Source organism: Pelodiscus sinensis, chromosome 8 (assembly GCF_052426305.1).
Source record: "Pelodiscus sinensis isolate ZL-2025 chromosome 8, ASM5242630v1, whole genome shotgun sequence".
Classification (NCBI taxonomy): domain Eukaryota; kingdom Metazoa; phylum Chordata; order Testudines; family Trionychidae; genus Pelodiscus; species Pelodiscus sinensis.
Genome location: NC_143059.1, coordinates 2,325,488 through 2,334,215, shown reverse-complemented (window position 1 = coordinate 2,334,215; position 8,728 = coordinate 2,325,488).

The following is an 8,728-nucleotide window of genomic DNA, read 5'->3' as shown; positions in this document are numbered from 1 at the left end:
CGCTGACACAGGGCCGGGGGGGGGGTCGGTAGCCCCACGCTGACACAGGGCCGGGGGGGGTCGGTAGCCCCACGCTAACACAGGGCCGGGGGGGGTCGGTAGCCCCACGCTGACACAGGGCCGGGGGGAGGGTCGGTAGCCCCACGCTGACACAGGGCCGGGGGGGGGGGTCGGTAGCACCACGCTGACACAGGGCCGGGGGGGGGTCGGTAGCCCCACGCTGACACAGGGCCGGGGGGGGTCGGTAGCCCCACGCTGACACAGGGCCGGGGGGGGGGTCGGTAGCCCCACGCTGACACAGGGCCGGGGGGGATCGGTAGCCCCACGCTGACACAGGGCCGGGGGGAGGGTCGGTAGCCCCACGCTGACACAGGGCCGGGGGGGGGGGTCGGTAGCCCCACGCTGACACAGGGCCGGGGGGGGGGGTCGGTAGCCCCACGCTGACACAGGGCCGGGGGGGGGGTCGGTAGCCCCACGCTGACACAGGGCCGGGGGGGGTCGGTAGCCCCACGCTGACACAGGGCCGGGGGGAGGGTCGGTAGCCCCACGCTGACACAGGGCCGGGGGGAGGGTCGGTAGCCCCACGCTGACACAGGGCCGGGGGGGGGTCGGTAGCCCCACGCTGACACAGGGCCGGGGGGAGGGTCGGTAGCCCCACGCTGACACAGGGCCGGGGGGAGGGTCGGTAGCCCCACGCTGACACAGGGCCGGGGGGAGGGTCGGTAGCCCCACGCTGACACAGGGCCGGGGGGAGGGTCGGTAGCCCCACGCTGACACAGGGCCGGGGGAGGGTCGGTAGCCCCACGCTGACACAGGGCCGGGGGGAGGGTCGGTAGCCCCACGCTGACACAGGGCCGGGGGGAGGGTCGGTAGCCCCACGCTGACACAGGGCCGGGGGGGAGGGTCGGTAGCCCCACGCTGACACAGGGCCGGGGGGGAGGGTCGGTAGCCCCACGCTGACACAGGGCCGGGGAGGAGGGTCGGTAGCCCCACGCTGACACAGGGCCGGGGGGAGGGTCGGTAGCCCCACGCTGACACAGGGCCGGGGGGAGGGGGTCGGTAGCCCCACGCTGACACAGGGCCGGGGGGGGGGGTCGGTAGCCCCACGCTGACACAGGGCCGGGGGGGGGGGTCGGTAGCCCCACGCTGACACAGGGCCGGGGGGGGGTCGGTAGCCCCACGCTGACACAGGGCCGGGGGGGTCGGTAGCCCCACGCTGACACAGGGCCGGGGGGGGGGGTCGGTAGCCCCACGCTGACACAGGGCCGGGGGGGGGGGTCGGTAGCCCCACGCTGACACAGGGCCGGGGGGGGGGGTCGGTAGCCCCACGCTGACACAGGGCCGGGGGGAGGGTCGGTAGCCCCACGCTGACACAGGGCCGGGGAGGAGGGTCGGTAGCCCCACGCTGACACAGGGCCGGGGGGGGGTCGGTAGCCCCACGCTGACACAGGGCCGGGGGGAGGGTCGGTAGCCCCACGCTGACACAGGGCCGGGGGGAGGGTCGGTAGCCCCACGCTGACACAGGGCCGGGGGGGGGACGGTAGCCCCACGCTGACACAGGGCCGGGGGGGGTCGGTAGCCCCACGCTGACACAGGGCCGGGGGGGGGGGTCGGTAGCCCCACGCTGACACAGGGCCGGGGGGGGGGGTCGGTAGCCCCACGCTGACACAAGGCCGGGGGGGGGGGTCGGTAGCCCCACGCTGACACAGGGCCGGGGGGGAGGGTCGGTAGCCCCACGCTGACACAGGGCCGGGGGGGGGGTCGGTAGCCCCACGCTGACACAGGGCCGGGGGGGGGTCGGTAGCCCCACGCTGACACAGGGCCGGGGGGGGGGTCGGTAGCCCCACGCTGACACAGGGCCGGGGGGGAGGGTCGGTAGCCCCACGCTGACACAGGGCCGGGGGAGGGTCGGTAGCCCCACGCTGACACAGGGCCGGGGGGGGGGGTCGGTAGCCCCACGCTGACACAGGGCCGGGGGGGGGGGGTCGGTAGCCCCACGCTGACACAGGGCCGGGGGGGAGGGTCGGTAGCCCCACGCTGACACAGGGCCGGGGGGGGGGGTCGGTAGCCCCACGCTGACACAGGGCCGGGGGGGGGGGTCGGTAGCCCCACGCTGACACAGGGCCGGGGGGGGGGTCGGTAGCCCCACGCTGACACAGGGCCGGGGGGGGTTCGGTAGCCCCACGCTGACACAGGGCCGGGGGGGTTCGGTAGCCCCACGCTGACACAGGGCCGGGGGGAGGGTCGGTAGCCCCACGCTGACACAGGGCCGGGGGGAGGGTCGGTAGCCCCACGCTGACACAGGGCCGGGGGGGGGTCGGTAGCCCCACGCTGACACAGGGCCGGGGGGAGGGTCGGTAGCCCCACGCTGACACAGGGCCGGGGGGGAGGGTCGGTAGCCCCACGCTGACACAGGGCCGGGGGGGGTCGGTAGCCCCACGCTGACACAGGGCCGGGGGGGGGGGTCGGTAGCCCCACGCTGACACAGGGCCGGGGGGGGGGGTCGGTAGCCCCACGCTGACACAGGGCCGGGGGGGAGGGTCGGTAGCCCCACGCTGACACAGGGCCGGGGGGGAGGGTCGGTAGCCCCACGCTGACACAGGGCCGGGGGGGAGGGTCGGTAGCCCCACGCTGACACAGGGCCGGGGGGGAGGGTCGGTAGCCCCACGCTGACACAGGGCCGGGGGGGAGGGTCGGTAGCCCCACGCTGACACAGGGCCGGGGGGGAGGGTCGGTAGCCCCACGCTGACACAGGGCCGGGGGGGAGGGTCGGTAGCCCCACGCTGACACAGGGCCGGGGGGGGGTCGGTAGCCCCACGCTGACACAGGGCCGGGGGGGGGTCGGTAGCCCCACGCTGACACAGGGCCGGGGGGGGGTCGGTAGCCCCACGCTGACACAGGGCCGGGGGGGAGGGTCGGTAGCCCCACGCTGACACAGGGCCGGGGGGGGGGGTCGGTAGCCCCACGCTGACACAGGGCCGGGGGGAGGGTCGGTAGCCCCACGCTGACACAGGGCCGGGGGGGAGGGTCGGTAGCCCCACGCTGACACAGGGCCGGGGGGGGGGGTCGGTAGCCCCACGCTGACACAGGGCCGGGGGGGGGTCGGTAGCCCCACGCTGACACAGGGCCGGGGGGGGGGTCGGTAGCCCCACGCTGACACAAGGCCAGGGGGGGTCGGTAGCCCCACGCTGACACAGGGCCGGGGGGGGGGGTCGGTAGCCCCACGCTGACACAGGGCCGGGGGGGGTCGGTAGCCCCACGCTGACACAGGGCCGGGGGGGGGGTCGGTAGCCCCACGCTGACACAGGGCCGGGGGGGGTCGGTAGCCCCACGCTGACACAGGGCCGGGGGGGGGGGTCGGTAGCCCCACGCTGACACAGGGCCGGGGGGAGGGTCGGTAGCCCCACGCTGACACAGGGCCGGGGAGGAGGGTCGGTAGCCCCACGCTGACACAGGGCCGGGGGGGGGGTCGGTAGCCCCACGCTGACACAGGGCCGGGGGGAGGGTCGGTAGCCCCACGCTGACACAGGGCCGGCGGGAGGGTCGGTAGCCCCACGCTGACACAGGGCCGGGGGGAGGGTCGGTAGCCCCACGCTGACACAGGGCCGGGGGGGGGTCGGTAGCCCCACGCTGACACAGGGCCGGGGGGGTTCGGTAGCCCCACGCTGACACAGGGCCGGGGGGAGGGTCGGTAGCCCCACGCTGACACAGGGCCGGGGGGGGGACGGTAGCCCCACGCTGACACAGGGCCGGGGGGGGTCGGTAGCCCCACGCTGACACAGGGCCGGGGGGGGGGGTCGGTAGCCCCACGCTGACACAGGGCCGGGGGGGGGGTCGGTAGCCCCACGCTGACACAAGGCCGGGGGGGGGGGTCGGTAGCCCCACGCTGACACAGGGCCGGGGGGGGTCGGTAGCCCCACGCTGACACAGGGCCGGGGGGGGTTCGGTAGCCCCACGCTGACACAGGGCCGGGGGGGGGGTCGGTAGCCCCACGCTGACACAAGGCCGGGGGGGGGGGTCGGTAGCCCCACGCTGACACAGGGCCGGGGGGGTTCGGTAGCCCCACGCTGACACAGGGCCGGGGGGAGGGTCGGTAGCCCCACGCTGACACAGGGCCGGGGGGGGGTCGGTAGCCCCACGCTGACACAGGGCCGGGGGGGGTCGGTAGCCCCACGCTGACACAGGGCCGGGGGGGGTTCGGTAGCCCCACGCTGACACAGGGCCGGGGGGGGGGTCGGTAGCCCCACGCTGACACAAGGCCGGGGGGGGGGGTCGGTAGCCCCACGCTGACACAAGGCCAGGGGGGCAGCAGCCCCCCCCAGCAGGTCCGGTCTGGCCTCAGTGTAAAGGCTCTTGGTGGCGGGGCGGGGCGCCGTGGCGCAAGGCCGGAGCAGGGTCACGCTCTGGCAATGGCTTTATGGAGGCTGCTCCAGCTGCAGGGACCTGGGAACCCGAAAATGTGAGACTGACTGACCCGACCTGCAGCCTGCAGGCAGCCCGGAGCGCCGGCCGGAGGACGTGACCCCCCGCGGCAGCCCCAGGTAGGCTCACGTCCTTTCTGCCCTTGCACGGCTCAGCCCCGCGTGGGGCCCCCAGCCGTGGCGGCGCAGCGTGGCCCAGGCGGGGAAAGCCACCGCAGCGGGGTGGGAACAGCCAGAGCCCACGCTGGGCCCCGGCGCTGTCGTGCAGCCGCCGTGGGGGCTAGACCGGGCATCGCGGGCCCAACGCGAGACGGCCCCGGAGCCAGGCCCACGGGCGGCCCGGAGCCAGCATGGGCAGGGCGCAGGCCCAGGCTCTAGGTGTCCCTAAGGACACCTGCCCTGGCCGGCTCGCCCAGTAACGGCCCCGTTCAGCCTTTTCCCTGGGGCCCGGCGCCCTGACCCCGCACGGCCGCTCTAGTGTCCCCTCCTCCGTCCCAGCAGGGCAGAGCCCCTTCCTTCCGGCTCTGCCCCGGCGCCGGCCCAGCGGCTGTTACACACGGCGGGGAGGGTGGGTCCCTGGGAGCCGCGGCTGGGCCGGGTGCACTTTGCCCCGGGACAGGCGGGTTACACAAGCGGTAACCGTGCGTGATGTGTCAACACTCACACCCAGCGGTGAGCCCGAGCCAAGGACGTACCTGGGGCGAGAGGAAACCTGCAGCCCCGTGAACAGCCCCGCAGCCGAACTGTGCGGCGCCCCCGGGGCTCTGCTGGCACGAAACGTGGGCCCGCCCAGGCCCGCCCGCAGCATGCGGAGCCCCCAGGCAGGGCGCGGTCTGGGCACCTTGCCGCCATGACCCGGCTCTGCCCGTGTCCGGCGCCCGCCGCACAGAGCAGCCTTTCCCTTCTCACAAGGGCTAGCGGCAGTGAGGCCTAGTGGGAGGGGCACTGCCTGGGAGGCAGGAGACCTGGGTGCTCTTCCCAGTTCCTACGTGCGACTGTGGGCCAGTGAGTGCCCTGCTCTGCGCGTCTGGGCCCCCCCCGTCTCGGCCTCGTCTGCCAGATGGCGCGGCCCCCATCTGGACAGGGAGGGGGGCACCTTGCCATGGGAGTTAGGTGCCTAAGCGCCGGGGAAGCTCCTTGGGACAGACTCTGTCTCTCCCTGCGTGACGGCACCACGCCCAGGGCAGGGAACAGCCGGTCACAGCGCCTGGACCCTCCCCCAGCCCAGGACCCCTGCTCCGCTGACGGGGGGGTTGGAGTTCAGCCAGGGCCAGGCTGGGGGATGGGAGGTGAGGAGCTGGGGGGGGCCCGTCTGCAGCCAGAACCCGATGACGCGGAGTCGGCTCCCTTCCCACCTCCCGGCGGCCCAGGGGCAGGCCCATGGCCAGCAAGCTCAGAATACGAGGGGCCTGTCCCAGCTGCTTCTCGTCCCACCTCCACGGCAGCTTGTGGGGCTCCACCTAGGAGCAACCAGAGTCTGGGCTGGGGAACAGCGATGACGGGCAGTTAGCAGGGCCTAATCCCACTCACTTCAACAAGCCCTGCAGCCTGCAGGGCCTCGGACACAGGCGCACGCACGCCACGCACGCACACGTGCACACACACGTGCACACACACACACACGTGTGCACACACGCACGCCCACGCACACACACATGCACACACACGCACACGTGCGCGGCTGCCTCAGTCTTGTGCAAGGCCGGGAAGGGGCTTGGGATGTGACTCGGCAGAGAGGAGTTTGGGTCCCATCCCCCAGCCTGGCCCTGGCTGAACATGCATCTCTGGAGGAAACCCTGAGGCGATGAACTTCAGCTGGCAGCTGGAAAGAGGAAGCCAGGAAGCCAGGTCACAAGTGGAAAGGCAGCTCTGCCCTGGAGGGCGACTGTGAAAACGAGCCTGACTCAGCGATTCCGCTCCCAGGGTGCCCCGGCCGCAGGGCTGCTGAGCTCAGGGTCTTTCCTGCTCTGCGCTGCGGCTGCAGCCGGGGGCTGGCGCCTGCCCCTGCCTGGGCCTCAGCAGCGTGGGCTCTGCGTGGCTGCAGCCCGGGGCTGGCGCCTGCCCCTGCCTGGGCCTCAGCAGCGTGGGCTCTGCGTGGCTGCAGCCGGGGGCTGGCGCCTGCCCCTGCCTGGGCCTCAGCAGCGTGGGCTCTGCGTGGCTGCAGCCGGGGGCTGGCGTCTGCCCCTGCCTGGGCCTCAGCAGCGTGGGCTCTGCGTGGCTGCAGCCGGGGGCTGGCGCCTGCCCCTGCCTGGGCCTCAGCAGCGTGGGCTCTGCGTGGCTGCAGCCCGGGGCTGGCGCCTGCCCCTGCCTGGGCCTCAGCAGCGTGGGCTCTGCGTGGCTGCAGCCGGGGGCTGGCGCCTGCCCCTGCCTGGGCCTCAGCAGCGTGGGCTCTGCGTGGCTGCAGCCGGGGGCTGGCGCCTGCCCCTGCCTGGGCCTCAGCAGCGTGGGCTCTGCGTGGCTGCAGCCGGGGGCTGGCGCCTGCCCCTGCCTGGGCCTCAGCAGCGTGGGCTCTGCGTGGCTGCAGCCGGGGAAGGGGCAGAGGCAGCGCTGCCCACAGGACGCGGGACAGGGGGGAAGCCCTGCCTTGTTTCTCGCGGCTCAGGCTGGCGGCGGGAGAAAGCCAAGCCAGCGCCTTTGGCTGGGGCCGCTGCCCGGCAATCACACCTCCGCGGGCGGCACTGGCTGGGGAGCCTGGATCATTCCGGGGAAAGGAGCACGTGGCAGGAATCCTCAGGGAGCAAACCTGCGTTCCCAAAGGCAGGAGCTTCCCCTGCCACTGGGCCCCTGAGCATGGAGGAGGGGGGCTGAAACTGACCAGACTCCCAAGTGAAACTGACGACTCTGCCTCCCGACTGCTGCACACCCGGAAGAGCGAAACAAGGGGAGACAAGCGGCATGGACGCCCCCAGGCACTTTGAGCCCCATTCAGCCAGTCGGCTTCCCCCTGCATAAACTCCAGCACACACCCACCCCTACCCCACCCCAGCCCGGCGTGGCAGCTGCAGAGGAAGCCAGCCCTCCGGCCAGGGGCCAGGCCCCCGAGCAGTCAGCGGTGCGGAGCAGACGGAGGGCGAGGCAGGACAGAGGGGATGGTGCGGGTGCAGGCCCAGGCCAAAGGGAGCCCAAGGCGACAGTGAAAGTGGCAGGAGGCGAGTCGCCTTGGGGCACAAGGGGTTCAGGCAAGAGCAACTGGCTGAGCTCCCTCCAGCCGAGGGGCAACCCCGACCGGCCCAGCTGTGCTGGGGAGGAGCCCCTAGCCGGCTGGCAGGGCAGGGCTGGTGCAGGCGCTGGACGGACGCTGGCATCTCTTTGCTGGCAAAATGCTCCGAGCGTAGACATGGCCTTGGGGCGACGTGCAGGAGCCAGTGGAAATGACAGAACAAGCAGCGACGGAGCCGTTCCGGGAGGATGCGGGAGCCAAACTGACCTCCCGGGAAAGGTCGGTGCCTTCCAAATACAGCAGGGCACTGCTTTGCTGAGTGGAGACAACGCCATGCCCAGAAGCACAGCTCCAGCAAAGTCCAGACGCGCACAGACCCGCAGGCACACGGACCCACAGGCACACGGACCCATGTGCACAGACCTGAACGCTCACGGACCCGCAGGTGCACGGACCCATGTGCACAGACCTGCACACACACAGACCCACGTGCACAGACCCATGTGCACATCCCTCCTCTCCTTGGTCCCCTAGCACCTTTCATCCCAAAGTACTTAAGCTGCTCTCCAGTCTGCTTACCAGGATCACTTCATCCACCTGGGAAATGCAGCCACCTCTGGGGCAGAGCCTGGCAATTGCTGAGTAGGAAAAGGACTCGGGAATAAGTGGAACTCCAGGGGCAGAAGGTATTTGGGGTCGATGCAGCCAAAGGGTGGGAGCTGCCGAGGGACCCCGGCCAGACAGAACCCGGATTCTGTGTCTCGGGGTGGGGGGAGCGGCATCGCCAGTGCAAGGCTAGAGTCTAGCGCTGTGCTTGGCTCTGAGCGATCCCGGGCAGGGACCCCTTCGCTGTGGTGGGCCAGCCCAGGGTGTGGGAGCAGCATCCAGCGACTCACCCCTCGGGTAGCCTGAGCCTCGGCCCCCTCCCAGCTAAGTCCCACACAAGCACCCGGTGGTCTCGGCAGGCGTCCATCAGGGCAGGGCACAGCCCACCTGTCCCCCGCAGGCCCTGCCATCTCCTGGGTGGGGCTGAGGGCTGAGGACAGGGACAGCGGCAGTTGCTGCTCTCCCCTCTTGGCGAACACGTGCTGGGCTGGCAGCAGGGTGGTGCTGAGGTCTGACCTGCAGGTGGTGCATATCCACACAT